We start from the raw sequence: 20,806 nt of genomic DNA on the forward strand, positions 1-20,806 counted from the left end.
TATTTTTACACGGATTTGAATACTAGATCGTGGATACCGGTGTTCTTTGGTGGTCGGGTCTAAAACCCAACCAACCCGATCGCAATCAAACAAATCAAAAAGGGAGGTGTACAAGAGCCCTAAATCCAACATTTAATCATGCTACGGCTAGTCGTTCTTGAGATACATACATACATATATGCTCTAGATTATGAGAGATACATACATACTTGAGAGATACATACATGCGTACGTACGTACAGACGTCACGTCGAAACTAGTCAAAATGGATTCAGGGATGGTCAAAACGGATATTTCCGTTGAAATCTGAAAACCGACATTTTTCGCGGTCATATACTTCCTTAAATATGTTGTAAATAAATATTATCTTTTAAAAATGGGATATAAGTGTAAAAATAAAAATATATTACTGTCACGAAAATTTCGGTTTATAGATTTCAACGGATATATCCATTTTGACCATCCGTAAACCCATTTTGACTAGTTTCGGCGTGACGTATGTGTGTGTATTAAGGCGTGTGTCTGTGAGTGTGCGCGCGCGCGTGTGTGAGAGAGTGAGAGTGTTGTGTGTATGTATGTATTATGTGAGTGCATTGTGTGTGTATGTGTCAGAGTGAGTAAATGTGTATGTCTATATATGTATGTGTTAGTGCGCGCGCGCGCATATGTAATGCTGTGTGTGTATGCGCGTGCGCGTATTGGTGTGTTTTGAGCGCGCGCGCGCGTGTGTGTATCTATCAGTAAAAAATGACACCGTCCCGTATTTTTTTTCTCCTGTTTCTCGACTCTAAAGTTTGAGTTAAAAGTACTAAATTTACTTTTTATTCTTTAATGAAGGTATTTTCACGAAAGTTTCTGGTTCGTCTGAATATTTTATAAATAATACTTTTTCCTTAAAAAATTCATCATGTTCAAATTTTATTTGATTACTAGCATTCCTCGTCGCGGGTTCGCCCGTACTATATGCGTAGAGAACTTCAAAAATTTGGAATAGATTTTTAGTAATTACGTATGGACTGTTGATCTCAAGATTTATCGCTATTCACAATTACCTGTTAAAAGTAAAATGTTAAGATAAAATTCAAATTCCAAATTCTCAGATTAAAATTTTTAATAATCATATCAACATAAGTCCTGCTCAGCTTTGTTTTCCTTCGGACGCCAGTTTGTGATATTCAACAAAAAAAATATTTCTCATTTCTCAGGAGCGGGTAAACCTACATTAATTAAATTTCGAAAATCTAATTTTTTATTTTACAAAATAAAAATTTTGAAAACTTCACCTTGAAAATGGCGGTCATCATAATTTTTATTCGTCAATATCTTTGTAATTGTTTGATAACATTTTTACTAATTACAAAATTTATTAAGCATTTTATTTTGAACAAAATGACACCTCACTTTTAAAATTTCGTTGACAAACAATCAAGTTGTAGCAGACAACCCGGGGCAGTACGCTTTTGGACCGTAATGGAAGCTGATAATTATTTTTTCTGTTTCTATTTTCCTCCTTTAAATGTAATAAAAATTAATGATAGTAAATTAATAAAAATTATCAACTTTTAATATTTTAAAAGCCCTCGTATCCCTTCTAAGTTATATGCTTGGAAATGTAAAAAATTTAAAAACATTTAATCAAAGACACAAAATTATATTCGTATAGATAATGTAGTTTTAAATAGTTCTTTCCTTTAATTGTGCAGTCTAAACATTTTATTTGCTTTGCTTATGCGCGTGCGTGTGTATGTATTGAGATATATGGAAGCACGAGTAGAACGCATAGCCAAAAGACCAAGAGAATAAAAGAAACGTAATAGATTTGTTAGTTGTTCATAATAATTCGTTCATATCGCACAGCTGCGCACTTACTAGCTCACTCATTATCATCTCTCTCTTTCTAAACACATACATTTGTCATACAACATGAGTTACAAAACTGTTTTTTAATATACTGGACGCTGTCGTTATTTGTCTATTAATAATGATTTATGTCTTTGCGGTGTCACTTTGTTTTTTAACGGTAATGTATTATACTACTGTAGTCCGCAGTTGCTTCATATCTTTGTTTTCTAATGTACTTAAATCAGCTATTCTTTCTATAAATACAATAACATTTCTTCAAAGATATCTTCACTTATTTGAATTATTAAAAAATCAACAATCATTTCTTTTTTTCTTAAAAATTATTTTTAATTTGAATATTTTTTATATTTGAATTTATTAAATAAATCCCTTGTACCAGTTTAGTTTAGTTACACTTTCTTTTTCATTCCTTTCTTTCCAAAAATAATATGATTCTAAATTATAATTTTCAATTATTATTAAATAATCAGATGTTTCACCATCTCTATTACGTACACACACATGTAATAATGCCTGTGAAATTACAAATAGTCTACTCATTTTTATAAGTACATAAAATTTTATTTCACTAATAACTTTTGATTTTTTTTTCATATTTTTTTATTATTATTGAAAATAATTATTTATTGTAAAATTCTTTTTACAATCACGGGTTAATAATTATTAATAAATCAATATATTTAATTAAATAAAAAATAAAAAAAAATGTTAAACTGGAAAGGAGATGGCTGATTCGAACCGATATGCCTTCCCCTTATAGATCCAGATATTTCATAAATTAAATTTTCATTTAGGTTCAACTCTAGAACCGATGGAAAAAGTCTCACTCGTGATATATCATTGAAAAGCTCTCAATGAACGCTTATTACTGCAGTTAAGAAAAAGTCCAAAATCAAATTTGTTTTGGATTTTGGTTTTTTGGATTCCTTAGATGTCAAAACCTGAAGATCGGCTGAAAACCACATATGCCCGAATCGGACCGATTACAATACTTTCCCTTGTAGAGCTACAGCTCTGCTATAGCACTACGTAGATGGGAAAGTGAAAACGCTAATATTATGCAATATGTGAGCGCATGAATATTTCCTACCGAGTTAAAGCAGTGTGTATAATCAATTGTTTCAAAATAGAAAGGAAAAAATTAACATGTAACGTTGCACTGTTTGTCCCCGTCTCTTTTTACAAATGTAATGCATGTAAAGATAACAAAGCACAAGAGATACCAGTTAGAGCAGCCTTCTCTGAGAGCAGTGATGTTTATTAAAAAGCCAGTCCGTGTGTCGAGCGTAGTAAAAAGTCCATTGTCAGCTAAATATTAGTTGATTTTTTCTACGTACTCGGCATGCTGATATGTTTGACTCGATGAAGAAGGCCATAGGAAATATATCATTTCTCGCATTTTTTGGTAAATCTGGCACGGGATTTTTATTGTTCTTGAGGATGGCTCTACTATTTTTAGAAGTAACTGGGATTCATTTCAGGTATCTACAACTTTATGCCCTTATGAAATTTAATCATACATAAGAACGCATTGTCGTATTTGCTGTACAATATTAAATCAAATATTATGGATGTAATAATACATATATGTACTGTCAGAAAAATAAAATAATGTAAAAATATTAATATTGGAAATTTCAATAATTGATATCTTATGAAATAACATGGCATTTACAATCAGTGTTAGTAATATTCATTAAGTTTTTTAGAAAAAATTGAAAACGCACATTTTGAATATTGACTTGGTTGAATCTAAAGATTTTTTCAAAAATGTAGTTATCGGTCATTCAGTAAAGTTTAAGTCAAATTTTGTATATATACTGAGCATCAGGAATGCTGAATATAATAATCGATGTGATGTAACATTTTTTACATGAAATTACAGGCAGTACATGCAAGCAACATAGAAACCTGGCTAAAATGTGTTATTAAGCGTGTAAATAATACATCTTAATAGTATGAAACAATTCTGAGGCGGGTATCTTAGACCAGCTGAACAAAAATTCAGTTTCACTATTTACTAATTAGAAAAAAGTTAATAAAGAAAGGTTTTATTATGTCCAATTCACATCGGAAGAAGTGTTAAGAGTGTTGTCCTTTTGTTCTTACGAGTTCATACAGCGTTTAACCGATGAAGTACATATCTTTTATTTTTAATAAAGTTTCATTCTGATTTATAAAGTCAGAACAAATATTTAAAAGCTTGAAATTGTTCAGGTCATTTGTATTTAAAGGAAATACCGTGTTTTTTTTTTGTTTAAAAAAAAATTATAAATTGCAGGCGTCAAATTACACGAATGCGGTTGCTATTCAGTTTTTCCTTTGGTGGCTTAAACATTCATAAAACTTTTGATCGAGTTATTGTCTAGTTTAACCCTATCTTGTTCAAAAATCAGGATAACACAGATAAAGGCACCGGGGACTGATCAACTTGACCCGGATATTTTCTATCATCTGTTGCTATTTTCTATCAGAGTCGTTTGGCAGGCTGTTCTCGGGGTGCCTAAGCTGGGGTTGCTTTTCGAATTTTTGGAAGGTGGCTTTGGTGAGGGTGCTCTTAAAATCAGGAAAGGATCCGAGTGAGATCAGCAGTTATCGACCCGTCAGCCAAGTTGCTTGAAAGGCTGGTTGTGGAACGGCTCGGGAAAGCATCGATATGAACTCGCTTAATCGAGGCCAGTACGGCTTCGTTAAAAGGGTTGAAACCAAGGATTGCATCTTAAATGCTCTTGCCGAAGCGCCGATTGTAAATATGTTTTGGCAATTTTTATTGACATAGAGGGAGCATTTCCATCCTTATGTTGGAGTTGGAGTTCTCTTTCTTTTTCCTGTCTAGGTAGTTACCGGTAGTTACGGTAGTTACCGGAGGGGTAACTACCGTTTTTAGATAATACTTCAGAGGATGAATGAGAATGATATGTATGAGTGTAAATGAAGTGTAGTCTTGTACATTCTCAGTTCGACCATACCCGAGATGTGTGGTTAATTGAAACCCAACCGCCAAAGAACACCGGCATGTGTTGGAGTTCTGTCCTCTATGAGTTGGAATGCCGCAATGTTGCAGTAGCCCTGCAGGCCGTAGTGCGTGACTATTTGTATAAGCGTACGGCTCTGTTTAGAGATACGTACCTGGCTGTGGAAACGTCCGTCACCAGGGGAAGCCCGCAGGGTTCTGTTCTCAGTCACCTGCAGTGCAACCTGGTATTTGACGGGTTTCTCAGACTGACATTCGCAGAAAGGGTCACGGCCCAGGCGACCCTCACATTAAGTATAAAGGCTGTGTGATCAGCCGAGTTAGAGTTCGTAAGTGTCTCTGATGCACAAGCATAGGAGGATTGCTGGGAAGGATTACGGGCTATCGGGCCGTCATTTGTACACGGTGTACTGAGATGTCGTCGAAAGTATGGTCTTTTATGCTGCGTCCGTTTGGGCCCATAGGTTGGACAGAAACAGAGCACTTATTCAGAATTTAATTAATAATAATTGTTTATTTAATCGGATCGGTTCCAATTCGACTTCATCTCTTTTTTTTTTAATTTAATTACATTGATTTATTAACAATTATTAACCTCTGATTGTAAAACAATTTTTACAATAAATAATAATTAAATAAAATAAAGAATATGAAAAAATATCCGAATTTATTAATGAAATAAAATTTTATTTGCCTTTCATTCTAAAAAAATGTGTATATGTAATTTAATAGGCGTACAATTAAGTCATGCGGTGTCCACAGTATTTTTTTTTTCTTTTTGTCTTCGTAACTTTGGAGACAATATTGGTGATGGGAGAATCGATCAAAGTTTAAAAATATCAAATTCTGGAATTTTTAAAAAAGTTTCTAGTTTATTTAAATCTTTATTAATAATATTACAATAAAAAATCATCATGATTCACCCCCACCCATAAAAAATAAACCTTAGATAACTTTTTGTTGTACATTTTTCAGTGAAATTTTCTTATTTCTTCCATTTAATATACTAAATGAAAATAAACCTAAACATTTTCTTGGAATGTGATTTTGGGGGTAGGAAAGCAGAAAAAGTAATAAAATAACGAATTTTTTAAACTTTTTTCTTGAATCATTATTTTTTCACTATATAGAAATAATTAACCGGTGTCAGGAAAATATTAAAACAGCCTGACACCGGCCAAAAGCCGCAACTTCAAATACATTCTTAAGAACAACAATCAAAACATACCAAGTTTACGTAGGGAACCTCAGGAGTGAAGCGGTTTCCTGTTTCCTTCTTCGTTAAAGCTGAACGAACAGCTTCTGCTATATACCTGCGTTAAAATAAAATGCAGGTGATTATCAGCTCTACAAATGACATCTCTCCGAATGATCGCTATGATCGCGGATGTAATGAACATCATTACTATCAGAAAAAGTATTATCTGAATGATGGTTCTTGTACCTCGTATGTTTTAAATGTGTTCAATGCCAAACAAAATATTCTTTAGTAGATTATAAAAATATTTAAAATTTAAAACATACTGTAATTTACTGCATTTACAACTAAAAGTAATGAAATGCAATAAATCCACGATTGGAAAGGATTTTTCTTGGTTATAAAATTATATTTTCTTTTTTAATAATTATTTTATTTAAATAAGTGTTCGGATATAACAAAAAATAGAAATTAGTTTGTAAAAAAATATTCAAAATCTATTTGTTTATTCCACAATTTCTTTTTTCCTTATAGCTTTACAAAGGGAAACAATGTTTCCCAATGTTAATGAAGATTCATTCCAGCGTAATAGAATTTACAGTTATTATTCAAAAGCGATACCGGCAACAATTTATTATGCGTCTAATCTTTGTGATCATTAATAAAAATCAGATTATGCTGAATAAAATAATCGTAATTAAATAAAAATATATTTATATACATCAGTAATAAGCATTGTAAATGCAAAGATAGAAATTTAAATTTAAAAAAATGAATTTATAAAACGATACCCTGTAACCGGCCGCTACTTCACTTTTCTTATTTTAAGTTTGGTATTATAAAAAAAGATTTTAACTCAAGACTCGATGACATGAAGATTCAATATCGTCAACCGTTAAGAGTAACGTTTAGCGTTCTAGAAGCTTTTGCGAGAAAGAAAAATTAAAAGAAAAAATTTTAATTTATAGTTTTTTAAACGGTGTTTCCGTACTTTTATTTAACGATAGTTTTCTGCATTGCTGTTACAATAAGTTTCCAATAATTGTTTTCTAACTTAAATTTATTTTATTTTCAGTCGCCTAGCGCAAAGGCTTATTTCTCTTTTCTTATAACGAACCAAATTGGTTTTTATTCCAATTTCAATATAAATTTTCCGTAGGAATCTGTAATCGGTTTTATTTTCTTTAAAGAATAATTTCGCACCGTCTTGACAAAATTAATTTTACGTTTAATATTTCCAATCTTAGAGATTAGTTTGCTTAACGCGATCTCGTTAACGCTAAAATTACGTTTATTTATTTATTTTTTTCAGTGTCTGTATTTTTTTGTTTTACAAAAAGTGTAAGCAGTTGTTTTTTGATTATTATTCTGTCCTTACAATCTTTTTAAAATTAAGATTGTAGAAAAAGAATTTGGTCGATTTCCTTTCTACGTTCACGTATTAATGACTATTTTATCAATACCGTTGAACTCATCTGTATTTTAACTTCCCGACTAAAATTCTGTCGATGCTGAAACAGCATAGCTATAAACAAATAGTATAACGATTTGGGTTTTGGGGCTTTTGTAGATGCTGAAGTTTGTAAGCGCTATTAGATAAAAAAACTCAAAATAGAAATTTCTGGAATTGTATGTTCGTAGCATACCTGTATTTTTATTAATTACTTCAGACAGACTCGACATAAACACTTGGAAAACTACTCAAAATGTTCTTTATGAGGTATTGATAGGATTAAATTTTTGAAAAACAAAGTCGAGGGAGGGCTAGTTTTCGTTATTTTGAATTTTTATATAGCGATTGTAGAAAATTGAGATTTAGTAGAATGAAAGTACGTATTAAATAAGTTTTAAATCGATCGGTTTAACGGTAGGAATATTCAACATAATTTCTAATCGGATTTTGCCTCCTACCTAGTAAACGAAAACCAGTTTACAAAAAAACAATTGAAAGTTGCTACAAATAGTCGGTTGACTATAAATCGGTTGATTTTTCGTCTCCATTGGACAAGGGAGAATCAAACAATCCATTTTTTTCGAATTATTTATTAATATTGCATCAGATTGAACCAACCGATTGAAAAAAAATAATATTCCAATAATAAACTTATTAAAACCCCGTAACATGGGGGCGCTGAGTAAAACTGAGATAGCTAAAATATAATTTTTTTTTATACTTTCATTTTTGAAAATTGAAAGTCCAATTGTGTCTAGTATTAATGCGGGCAGAACGGATACTTTTTAAAAATGTAACCTTAGGGGCTCCGATTTATGAATTTAATAACTTTTTCAACGTTTTTTTATAATTTTTGATACGATTTTTTGAGATGACGGGCATCAACCTCTTTGGTCATTTTTCTCTGTGAGAATGGAAATTTGAAGAGTATGAGCAACGCCATGTCTGAGAGGGGTTCGAATCCAGGACCTCCAGATTAAAGGCTGAGACGCTACCTACCACTCCGCCACGGAGATGTGCATTTATCTGTTTTATTTATTCTGAAACTTATTTTATACAGATTATAATCTAGAAAAGGTATAATTTTTATGATAAATAAACGATGTAGTATTCATTAACAAAAATATTACGTTTATTTATAATATTTTCTAGTCGATTTTTATAATAATTTTATCATATAGCCATATATATTATTTATCCTATTAAATTGTGTAATTTTTTTTAACCGGGACATAATCTAATCTTAGAAATTAAAAAAAAAAAAATCCGCTTTCCAGCACGCCGGAAGGCTGAGGTATATTTCACCGGAGCTAAGTAACGGATAAAAATATATTTCTATCTTAAAGTTAAGACAAATTTCAAATTTACTCGATACGGCAATGGTTGCATGTGAAAAAAATATTCATATGTTTTATGACAAGCTCCGTTTTACAATTCCCGCAATATTTTGGTCATTTCTTGCTGTAAGGGTTGGTCATATCAAAAATTGTTTCAGACAAAGGTTTTAGGTAATGTTTAGAGAACTAACGACCACTTTAAACCGATTCGATACTGTGCCTATTAAGGGAGGTATGATTTTTTTGTCTTCAGAACCCCATTTTTTCCATCCCCTGGGTCAATGGTTGGAGGTATCAAAAAAGTTTACTTAGATAAGTTTTAGGTTCTTATCCAAAGAACAGTAGAAACTTTAAATGAATTCGATGTTTTACTTAATAAGAAAGTCATAGCGATATTTTATTTTTTTTCGAGAAAGCATCTCCATTTACACTCCCGTGATTAGATTTTGTTCATTAACGAACTCGACCGATATTTTGAGTCGTTATATTTTATGTATCAATTTGAAATTGATTGGCGCAAAATGACGGCAATTATCGTGTCCACAAAAAGTGAAATATATATATATATATAAACTTTTGGACTAGGTGGTTTTGGTGTCTGGGGGATATGAAACGCGAAGATATGTTGAAATTTTCCTAAGTCGAATCACTATATTCATTACAACAGGATTTCTTATGAAATCTATCCTACCTAAAAACGAATATTAAAGTATACTTTCGATCTCCGTTGCGAGTTTCATTCGGGGGACCCGGGTACGAATCCTGGTTAGAGATGGGATTCATACGCTGCAAAATTCCATTTCCATATTATCACGTGTATGTTCAAACAGCTTCTGTGTTGAATCTATGAATTAATTCATCATAGTCAAAAAATATTATTTGTTTCAAGTGTTACCTCGTGAATTGTTTTAACATTATTTGTTAAAACGTTTTTTTTTATTGTGAGAAAATAATTTCGATGGGAAAGTGACACCATTTTTTTATATTTCTTATTTATTGAAATAATGGATAAATTGACTAGACATTTGAAAAGGGTAAAAATCAAAATCCACATTTTAACTGTTGCTTACTTTATTTTATTATTTAAAAAAACGTTTTATCGATTTAATATAACTTGAAAATCGTATATTCAAATAAAAGGCTGTGTGTATGTTTGTAAATTTTAAACAAATATAAAAAAAATATTTTTTCTTAATAAAATAACGTTCAAAATAACAGGCTGTATTTTCTGATATATTTTATAAAATTGTAATCTCGGCACCTTCTAAATCTGCCCTCCAAACAAAGGGTAAATTATCGCACCAAGATCGTGTAAAATACACATCTTGTCGTAAGATTCTTCATGCAATCAGTTGAAATTTGCTACAGCCTAAATTAGGTGAAGATTATGCAATGTAATTTATTGAAAAATAGTTCTACAATCTATTAATTTATTGGTAAAATGTTTATCAATTAATTTATTAAATTATTTATAATAAAAAAAGGCGCCAAAGATTGTTGGATATACTACAAAAAAGGTGCATGCAGAAAAATTAATTATTGTTTAAATAATTAATAGAAAAGTGCATGCATTAGTGATTATGGCATATACTGAAAAAAGGTATAGCAGAAAGATTAATTATTGTTTAAATAATTAATAGAAAAGTGCATGCATTAGGGATTATGGCATATACTAAAAAAAGGTATATGCAGGAAGATTAATTATTGTTTAAATAATTAATAAGAGAAAAATACATGATTATTGCATATGCTGAAAAAAGGTGTATGCAAAAAAATTAATTATTGTTGAAATAATTAATAAAAAAAAAATGCACCAAGGATTATTGCATATACTGACTATTTCAGTATATTGAGGTAATATTAAGTATATGTTGAGGTAATGCACCAGTTTACATAGACAGCTTTCATATCAAGGCTGTTGTGAACAAACTGCTGCTTGAAATTTTAATTTGCATCTATAGCTTAACAAATTTTTTGGGGTAATGACTAGTTCATTTCCTCAAAAAAAAAAAAAAATAATGTAATTATTCAATGTATTTAATAAAAAATGCATCGGTTTAAAATTAAAACCAGTTATTACTGGAATTTTTTAAGTAACTGTTTAATTAAAATTTTTAAATTAGATAATGTTTATTAAAATATGATGGAGCGAGACGAGTAGAATATTATGCTATAAGTTGGCAGTAATATTATGCTTTCATTAGCTCTAAGATCACTTGTAGATCCTAGATAACAAAATGAATTCAGTTGTTATTAGCAGTAATATTACATTTATTTACAATCGGTAGTGTTTTACACATATGCTTTGTACATATTTACAGATTATTTTTCATCTAATATTATTTTAGTAATATGGAATTCAAGTAGGACATAAATAAGTTGTTAGGCTTTTTACATACACAAAAGTGACCTTATTATTTAGTCTATACTTCTATAATTTTTTCATGATTTTTAAAAGTAATTTTCAGTTAATTAAAATCTGATTGTGATCTCTAGCATTCTTAACAAAAAAATCATACTTACACATACATAACATTTCAAACAATAAACCTCTGTAATTAGAATCAATTCTCGCACAGTTTTGACAAACTTTTCATTTACGAGACCTTCGCTATTTCGCAGTCTGAAATGCACTGATTTTCACAGTACAATGCACTACACAAGTTCAATAACTCAGCCGGTCTTCATCAAATTTTCACATGCACAACTTCAGTTACACTACAACAGCATATCTAAGTTTTAATGAAAATGATCTAGTAATTTTGGAGATTTTCAAGTTGCAATTTTATATGTACACTTATGTATATAAGGAACTTAAATTTTAAGTGAATGATATTTTTGTACTTCTCGTACCTCAAAACGTAAAGAAAATTCAATTTCAACCCCTCAAACCCACCATTTGATTGAAAATAATTTTTTTTTTTCAAAAAACCGTTAAAAAATTTTACACAGCTTTATTGTTACATATGTTAATTATTAACAGATATATTCATCCATTTATCACAAGAGATCTTAATCATTATGAAATGAATTATTTCTCATTTTAATTAATTAATTAATTATTTACAATGAAAGATAATTTAAGATTTATGTTTAATTTTCATGCAGTTCCATATTTCTAGATTAAGTTGAAACAGAAACCGATTGCATACGACCGATACGCATTCGCGTATCCACATTTACGGTTTATGCGTAACCCCGTATCGAAGAAAACGGCCGGTGTCCGACGCGGTTGAACGCGTACGCGTCGCGCACTTTGAGTCGGTTGAGATTTGAGTCTGGTAACAATCATCCGCGGTCATCTACTTTTGTTAGATTATTTTTAAAAAAATACGTTTATAACTTTTAAATAAATAATATTTGTAAATAAAACTAAATAATATATATTAATTAATGTCTTAATTACAATCAGTTAATAGTTTTAATTATTTACTTATTTATACAATTAGGTACTATTTTAAATACAGATCTCTTTATTTAAATTTAAGTTGGCAAAATGAGAGACCGTTGTTTTTTTTATCGGTTTTACTTAACGTGTATAATTATTTGTAACATGATTTTTTTTTACAATAGAAAATTTAATAAATAAAATTACAAATATAAATAACAAACAACATTAAATAAAAATATATTCAAAATATACATCTTTAGAAGAAATCCCGTAATCGGTTTAGTCTGATAACCTCATATGTTTCGTGATAATCAAATCATATGTTTCGCGATTTCTAATTTACTTAAACCGTTTTGTCTACCTAACCTACACAAGATAGGTAAACTTACTTATATGAAAAACTATGTTTATAAAGGTATTAAATTCTTATTGTGTTATTTTAAATTAATTAGTTATAGTTAAGCTTAAGTATATCAAAAATTAATTAGATTACAAATAATCTTTTTAGTTTTAATGTAGTGAGGTTATATTACTTTTTTCTTCACTTGTGTGTAACTACTCGTGACAATGTTAAAAACACTGTTGAAAAATTAATTTTATCGTGCCGTTGATATACACAACCAAAAAATTACGGAATCAGAGATTTATAGGGGGGTAAAAATTAATCCACTTTCATGGAATGAATACAGTATGTGGTTTCCAATATGACAGAATTTTAGAAACGCCTTTCATTGAAACTGTTCCGAAATCGACGATTTTTTTTAATCGATTATCGTAGATTTTTATATTAAAAAAATATCGTTACATCGTGTCCTCTTAACCTTCATTATATATGTTACCGCCCTCAGTAAAAATTTAAATTACTATTTTTTTAATTTATTTGTAAAGTTATTTTGTAATTTTGATCTGTAATACAAGATGTTACTGTATTTTAGGTTAATATTATGCAACCTAATCTATTTGTCGGCCTCCGTGGCGCGAGTGGTAGCGTCTCGGCCTTTCATCCGGAGGTCCCAGGTTAGAACCCGGTCAGACATGGGATTTTCACACGCGCAACAAATTGTTCATCTCATCCTTTGAAGCGATAACTTAACTGTGGACCCGAAGGTAAAAAAAAAATTAATCTATTTACACGTTTCATTAGTATGTAACCTCTGATGTCATTTTTATAATAGATTTAGCTTCAATTATTGTAATATACGTATAAAATAAAACAGATTGTTAAATTACGGGTTAATATTAATTTTATTATAGTAAACAGTATGAAAATAATTATTGCGAGAAGATAGTACTGTCGGATAAAACGTTATGGGTTCGATTTCGGGTTACGATTGACATTATTATCGAATTCATAACGTGAAAAAAAGCAATTTAATAAAATGCGCGTGATAGTGAGCGGTTAACTCGCGTGGTGCGAGTGATAGCGTCTCGGCCTTTCATCCAGAGGTCGCGAGTTCGAATCCCGGTCAGGCGTGATATTTTCACACGCTATAAAATTGCTATTTCATCTCATTCTGTGAAGCGATACATAACGGTTGGCCCGGAGGAAAAGAAAAAAAATGCGGATATTCTGGATGTTGTCATTGCGAGTAAAATAAATTTTAAAAAACCGATTATAAATGTTCGTTTAATTCATGTCGGATAACTTTATAAATCATCGTACATCGACGGAACTGCTTGCCGACGCGCTGTCTACAATTTACTTTGCTATGTGAGTCACCCTCTCCAATCGCCGCCAGACCAGTCCTTGATCAAGGTTAAACTACTAGCGCTGTGTGGAACACCCGTTTGTGTAAAGTACATTTTAACAAAAATAATAATTAACGAATAAATACGCGGCGTACTTACAAGATAAATACGTAACGATCCGGTCCAAGTCGAGAATCAAATCCGTATCTTTCACTATATCAGTCGGTTTCTCTACTGCGTTACCGAGGTGACAAAATTGATTACAGAAATGAAATGAGACACGAAAAATTATAATTATATGTTACTTTGTGATCTCTAAATATAATTTTTGAATTAAATCCATACTAAATGTGTGTTTGCGTGTTCGTGTGTGTATTTGTATTTTAGGCGGGCTGGACTGTACTGTGAAATACGGTAGTCGGCTTGATGAGATAAATTTAGAAATAATCCTTTTATATAACCCCCTTATGTATTCATTAATATTTCTTATGATCTTTATTAAAACAAAATGATCATCTTGTTTTTTCTGATTAGTTACTAAAGACGGATAGGGTCTACGTTTTTTAAATTGCTTTTTTATATTAAAAGAAGTAAATATTTAATAATATGTTAACGGGCGCGCACGAGTGTTTTTTTTTATATACAAGGGCAGTTATAAAATATGCGAATGTAAATTATATCCAAATTGAATATTTGGTAAATAGAAATAATTGAAAACCTTATCGTTATAGTTTGGGTACCTTGGTTACGTTCATTTGTTAATGTGCACATCGGTTTAAGCGAAAATTTGGTTCAGTTATTATTACGTATAATAATGTCATGAAATCTGTAAACATGAATATTAAACTGTTGGTGTCGGTCGGTCGGTTGTTATGAGACAGGAAGTGCATTTTAGAGGGCGGGCTTGTTACAGTGGTGGGGAGCGACAGGGAAATCACGTGGTTACAATGAAGCTTATGAAATACAGCGGTCAGTCTTGGGTTGTTTACACAGTTAGGTTACAAATTAGGTTATCGTTTCTGTGTCCACTCTTGTTTAACAGTTATTGTTACTTGTACATTTTAGATAATGATCCTCATTATTGATCGCGGTAAGTTTTTCTTATATTATTTTAGTACAGCTTAAAATAAGTGTTATTATTTTTGTTTGCCTGTTGTAGGTACTTATGCGGTTTGGTCCACCCCAAACAAAAGTTTAATTGTTATGACGATGCAAAAAATGTGCAAACAATGAAAAATGCTTAACGCGCATTAAATTGAAACTGAAAGACCTGATTAACCAAATTTTATTTGAAAATTACAAACGTCAAACAAAACTTTAATTGTAAGGCTATTCCTCTGAAACGTGTTTACAAAAATAAAAAATCGTTATAAGGATACATTTTACTCCACATATGACTGCAAAAGTTCTCTGTGGGTACCAAAACGGTTGCTTATGCATTTCTTTTGAATTTTGCCGTGTTAATTCGATGTGATTGGTGTACGCACCGGTTTGAGGGTCAACGACCCTCAATGTTGTTAACTCTTTTACTCTATTCAACAAAGAAAGAAAAATGATAAATAATACAAGAAATGAAATTAAAAATCTATTGTCATAAAGTTAATTACTGTTAGCTATTACATTATAATATAATTAATAACCTAAGTAATAGCTTTAAATAACAAGCTTTTCTTCTTTCCTATGGCCCTAAGCAATAAGATAAGTCTTATGACCTTACAAGTTACCGTACCGAAAAAATACCAGGATCAAAAAGGAATTAACAACTTTAAAAGCGTATAAAAATTTACTGAGAATTTACAGATTTGGTTGAAGTCTCATTTCAGAGCAGAAGACATCAAGTTTTGACTCGTATAGTTTTTTAGTACTAAATTCAGCCACCAGTGCTGTTAAGTGTTGTTAAAAATGGATACATTTACTGGTGCAGAACGTACTCGCTGTGTGCTTTGGTTTCATGATTTGCATTCAGTAACTGCAGTTCAGCGTAATTTTCATAGAGAACAGTAGAGCCTCCTGGTAGGCATACAATTTACTCATGGCACCAGACCTTTGTTGAAAAGTTCTTCCAAACACAACAGTCCGTTCTTCTTCCAGAAGGCAATCATAAATAGTATAGTTTATCTGAACAGGCTTCAACATTTTTTAATTCCTCAGTTAGACAATGATGACCAAGATAGATACCATTGCTATCAGCAAGGCACCACCTCACTATATAATTTGTATATTTAACATTAACTAAATGAGGCTAGCAAGCAAAAGTGAGTGTAGGTTATGTCGGTTATAATTCTGTGTAGTGACTAATGGTACACCGAATGAAGAAATTTCAACATAAGCTAACAAAACTAATGCCTACAAGTCCGAGATTTTCTTGATACTCGATTCCCAGATCGGTGGACTGGTCGTGAAGGTCCAATTGCATGACACCTCCCGACCCGCATTTCATCCCGCTAGATTGATTTTTTCTTGTGGTGTTTCATAAAAGAGTGAATTTGTGTAACACCTTTGCCTGTGATCTTGTTAAGCTAGAACTTCAAATTAACTTCTGATTTGCTGGCAACAGTCTGGAATGAAATCGAATAGAAATGAAATCAGGTGGGATATATATCATATTACAAATAGCAGCCATATCGAACCAAACTGAATGTCGGGTGACAAATGTGATATGTTTTTCTATGAAATGAGAGCTCAAATGATTCTCTAAGTTATCTCAATAAATTTTTATAAGCTTTTAAAGTTGTGAGGTCCCTTTTTGAATCACTTTGTATAATTATATAAGAATAAAAAATAAAATTGATTGGCTTAAAACACTTGGTAATCTGTGTCTCGCATATCTCACATTTAAGAATTTGAGATAAAAATTATCATTAGTGTCATTTACAATTATTTAAAAAATAATAATAATTGCAGAAAAAGTAGGTACATTTTTGGAATTTACAGCCACATTTTTATTTACAATGTTGTATATAATTTGTATATTTAATATTAATTAGATGAGGCTAGTAAGAAAAAGTAAGCATAGGTTATGTCGGTTATAATTTTGTGTAACGACTAGTGGGGTAATTTTGTGTAGTAACTAATGGTACATCTAATGAACAAATATCAAAATAAGCTAACAAAACATAACCTATGCTTGCTTCACTCGCTAACCTCATCTAATTTAAGCTAAATACACGAATTACATACAGCTTATTAATAACAAAAGTAATTTGTAAACTAAATTCAATAATGTCAATTATTGTTATTTTACATTAATTAAAAACAAATTTTTATTTTATTTTTTTGCTGTCAAATTCCTAAAAAGTACCAAAAAATAAATTAAACTACCTTCCTCAAACACAATGATTTCACTATTTCTAGAAAATTTCAAAATGCAGTACATCAAAACGCAAGGGAATCTTATATCCACCAATGGTGTTGGGGTTAGAATCATTATAAACCAGCTGTTTTGTGGGACATCAATATTCTAAGCCAACCCATGTCTAAAAAAATTTTTGTTTTTAAATATAATGGAGAAGGTAAACCAAGTTAATTATAATCATTAAAATATAATTACTGCCAAATTAAGCAAATGAAGCCACACCAGTAAATTATCATAATCGGATTTAATAAAGGAATGGTTGGTTGAACAAACCGCATCTGTAGATCTGAATATACAACTATAAAATAAAATAAAATAATTATTAACAGATAAAAAAATGTAAAAGCTTTATTATTATATAAAATAAAGGTACTTATAGCACTTTCAGTGACTACTTTTAGACATCATCAGACCATTAATAAAAAGTTGGCTGGAAAAAATGTTAAGTCATTTCTTGTTATTTAATCCTAAAAACAAGTACATCATAAAAATGTGTTAACACGTTTGCTACAATACCGATAAACAAGATGATCCTTTGTTACATCCTTTCTGCATGCTATACTCGATTCAGTAGGTTCTGATAATTCTTATTCCACTGACTAAAGGGCTGAATGTATTGTAAGGTCTCCTTACAACATGTTCAAGACAGATCAACTCTGACTGCAGTACAGATTATTAAATCATGAAATTTAAAAAAAACCATGTTGGTTTTCAATTCTCAGCAAGCAGAATCTGCTACCTTCTCAGGAAGCAGAACTAAGTGAGGTATAATGGGGCAAACATTTCTGTCTACCAGGCCTCTGTAATAGTGATATTTGATTTTTAAAGTGCTGGAGTTGTCAATAAAAGTTCTAAGGGGTAACCAACATCCCTAGACATTGCAGCTGGCCATCCCCGACAACAAGTTGCAAAAACATGCTATTGTCCAAATCACTAGTCCAAGGTGGTACCAAACACCCAGGCTGTTATTTTCTACAACTTTTTGAATCTTTTAAAAGAAAGTTTACACTATTCAAATCAGATGAAAATTTTTTTCAATATTTTTAAAATTATATAGCGATCAATTTAATTGTTTATTTAATTTAAATACTATTCTTTATTTATGCTTATTGTAAGGATTTTTCTTCTTTTTTTTAACCGCAAAACTCTTGCAATCATAAAATAAAGACAGCATAAGAGAATTTAAGTTATTTTGTTAAGATTATTATGTTTTAGAATATTATCTTGTTTTATAATACAGAAACCAAAGAACTCGTTATTCTCAATAAATAGCTAAAATTACCTAAGGTTTGCATCATCACATTCAGCTTCTAAAAGTGATCGCATACGAGTGCAATCCTCATGTAATGCAACTTTTCTTCTTAGCAAATCTAAATGAAGATCTCTTCTCTGTAATTGATCTCTTAGATTTCTAACACGTCTTTGAAGATTGTAAACCACAGTAGACTATAAATTTACAAAAAATTACTTATTTAACCCAAATCACCACAAATATTCCATTCATACAATGCATATTGAAGCTTTTCCAATATAAATTGAAAGTTTCCATATGTTTCTTTCATATCAGCAGAGTGAGCTACAGGTACAGATGGTAATTTATTGCCATTATGCAGAAGCACAGCTTTTAAACTAATTTAGAGGAATCAATGAACAAGTGCTATTCTGTTGGGTTATGTTCATTACAAACTATCTCCATAAGAGAAGAAATGTCATTACAAAACACTAAGCCATTTTCTTCAGAAAAATAATCTTTAAATTCAGAGTGAGGATTACAATACGTACATACCTTTGTATTCTTTTAAAAAGATTCCATCCTTTTACCCGGGAAGCAAGTATTTCAGACTGTTTTTTTGGATAACTTTAAATCTCATATGAGATCAGTAAATCAGTAAGATCAGTTTTCTTGAGTCAGTAAATGAAGCTCAGATGAACCGCTTTGTTCAAAAGTTGTATCACCAGAATCTGTTTCTTTTTCTTCCTTACTTCCATCAGACTTTAAGCTCTCTTCCTCTAATGTCACATGTTCTGGAAGCTTTGGTACGGGCAATTCTTTGCAGTGTGGAACCGGTCTTATTGCAGATTGCAAGTAAGGGTACAGCACTGTATGTTTTGATTTTGATGTAATCCTTTTAATGTTTGTTAAGCAGAAATAACAGTCAGAATAGTGATCTTTGGGTTCCCTCCAAATCATAAGGACAGCAAATGGCATGTGGCGTGTGCCATTTTTCCATGCAGTGAGGAGCCTAGAACACAAAAAATAACATATATGTGGGGCCCAAGCCCTTGTTTGGTCCCTGACTCTACACCCAAAATGAAGTTCATAACACTTTTTACTAATGGAGTAAGGTTTTGCCTTTGGGATTTTAGCATCACTTCACCAGATACATAACAAAAATTTGTAGGATGATTTAAACAGACTCTTTTGTAATTAACAAGTAATTAAAAGAAATAAAGTTGTAAATATGCAATACACAATAACTCAGGCACACAAAGCATTCACAATGATTTTTTTTTTCCTGTTTAGCCTCCGGTAACTACCATTTAGATAATACTTCAGAGGATGATATGTATGAGTGTAAATGAAGTGAGTCTTGTACATTTTCAGTTCAACTATTTTTGAGATGTGTGGTTAATTGAAACCCAACCACCAAAGAACACCGGTATCCACGATCTAGTATTCAAATTCGTGTAAAAATCTAGCTTTACTAGGGCTTGAACGCTGGAACTCTCGACTTCCAAATTAGCTGATTTGGGAAGACGCGTTCACCACTAGACCAACCCGGTGGGTTAATGATGTGTTTTCTGGTTAACTATTATCTCACAACTAGCATCGTTTTTATGAATATATGGTACACTAGATCGTGTTTGTACCTGCCTATACACATCTGAACCTGCACAACAATAGCAATGCTACCCTTGAGTTAGCTCAATTGGATCCGTCATATTTACAATGCTCTATGAGCTTTTACTTGACAATGGACAAATTGACGAAAAACACGTTTTAAAATATTTAAAAAAATAAAAATAAAAAACTGTGGGTGATGGAGAAATTCCAAATAATATTTGAAAACTGCGTAAAAAACTGCATTAAGTACACATATTGATAATCATGAGTCAAAAATCATGTTTACCAGTGTAATTGTTACGGTCATTCTTAAAGCACAATCACTGTTCTATGAATGTTTGTCTCTATTGTCAAGGTCTCATAATCTTTTGTCCAGTTTTTGATACACTATGGTTTAATACTTTTAATGTAGCCATTATTTATTTTATGGTTATTTGTTTATGTTTTGATTCATATCTTTCCTTGATCTCAAACCTAATCAAGTTTTAATCATTTTTTTCAAACATACAGAATGCAAGCCTCAATAGTTATCATTATCTCAGGTACTCAAGAATCACTGTAAAACAGAAACTCTGTCTGTGGCTTTGCGACAATTAATGTGTTTATTTAACAAAAATTGCACGGTTATCAATTTATTATAAAATAATAAATTTTTGCATAGGTACTGCATTTTTAACTACATCTTAACAAGAAAAGTAAAT

At 31.1% G+C, this 20,806-nt stretch overlaps 1 long non-coding RNA gene across 4 annotated transcripts in view; it reads left to right on the forward strand.

Moving 5' to 3' along the window:
* LOC142328182 (uncharacterized) overlaps positions 1-20,806 on the forward strand; it is a 46,727-nt gene that overhangs the window by 19,278 nt on the left and 6,643 nt on the right. For 2 of the 4 annotated variants that reach the window (XR_012757212.1, XR_012757213.1), the window contains exon 3: positions 13,152-13,323. This is a non-coding gene — a long non-coding RNA (uncharacterized LOC142328182). Of the gene's footprint in view, positions 1-13,151; positions 13,324-14,880; positions 14,996-17,259; positions 17,707-20,806 lie in introns of those variants that run through there. The other 2 variants (XR_012757211.1, XR_012757210.1) reach the window with 2 other exon arrangements.

This window comes from Lycorma delicatula, chromosome 7 (genome assembly GCF_047948215.1).
Source record: "Lycorma delicatula isolate Av1 chromosome 7, ASM4794821v1, whole genome shotgun sequence".
Taxonomy (NCBI): domain Eukaryota; kingdom Metazoa; phylum Arthropoda; class Insecta; order Hemiptera; family Fulgoridae; genus Lycorma; species Lycorma delicatula.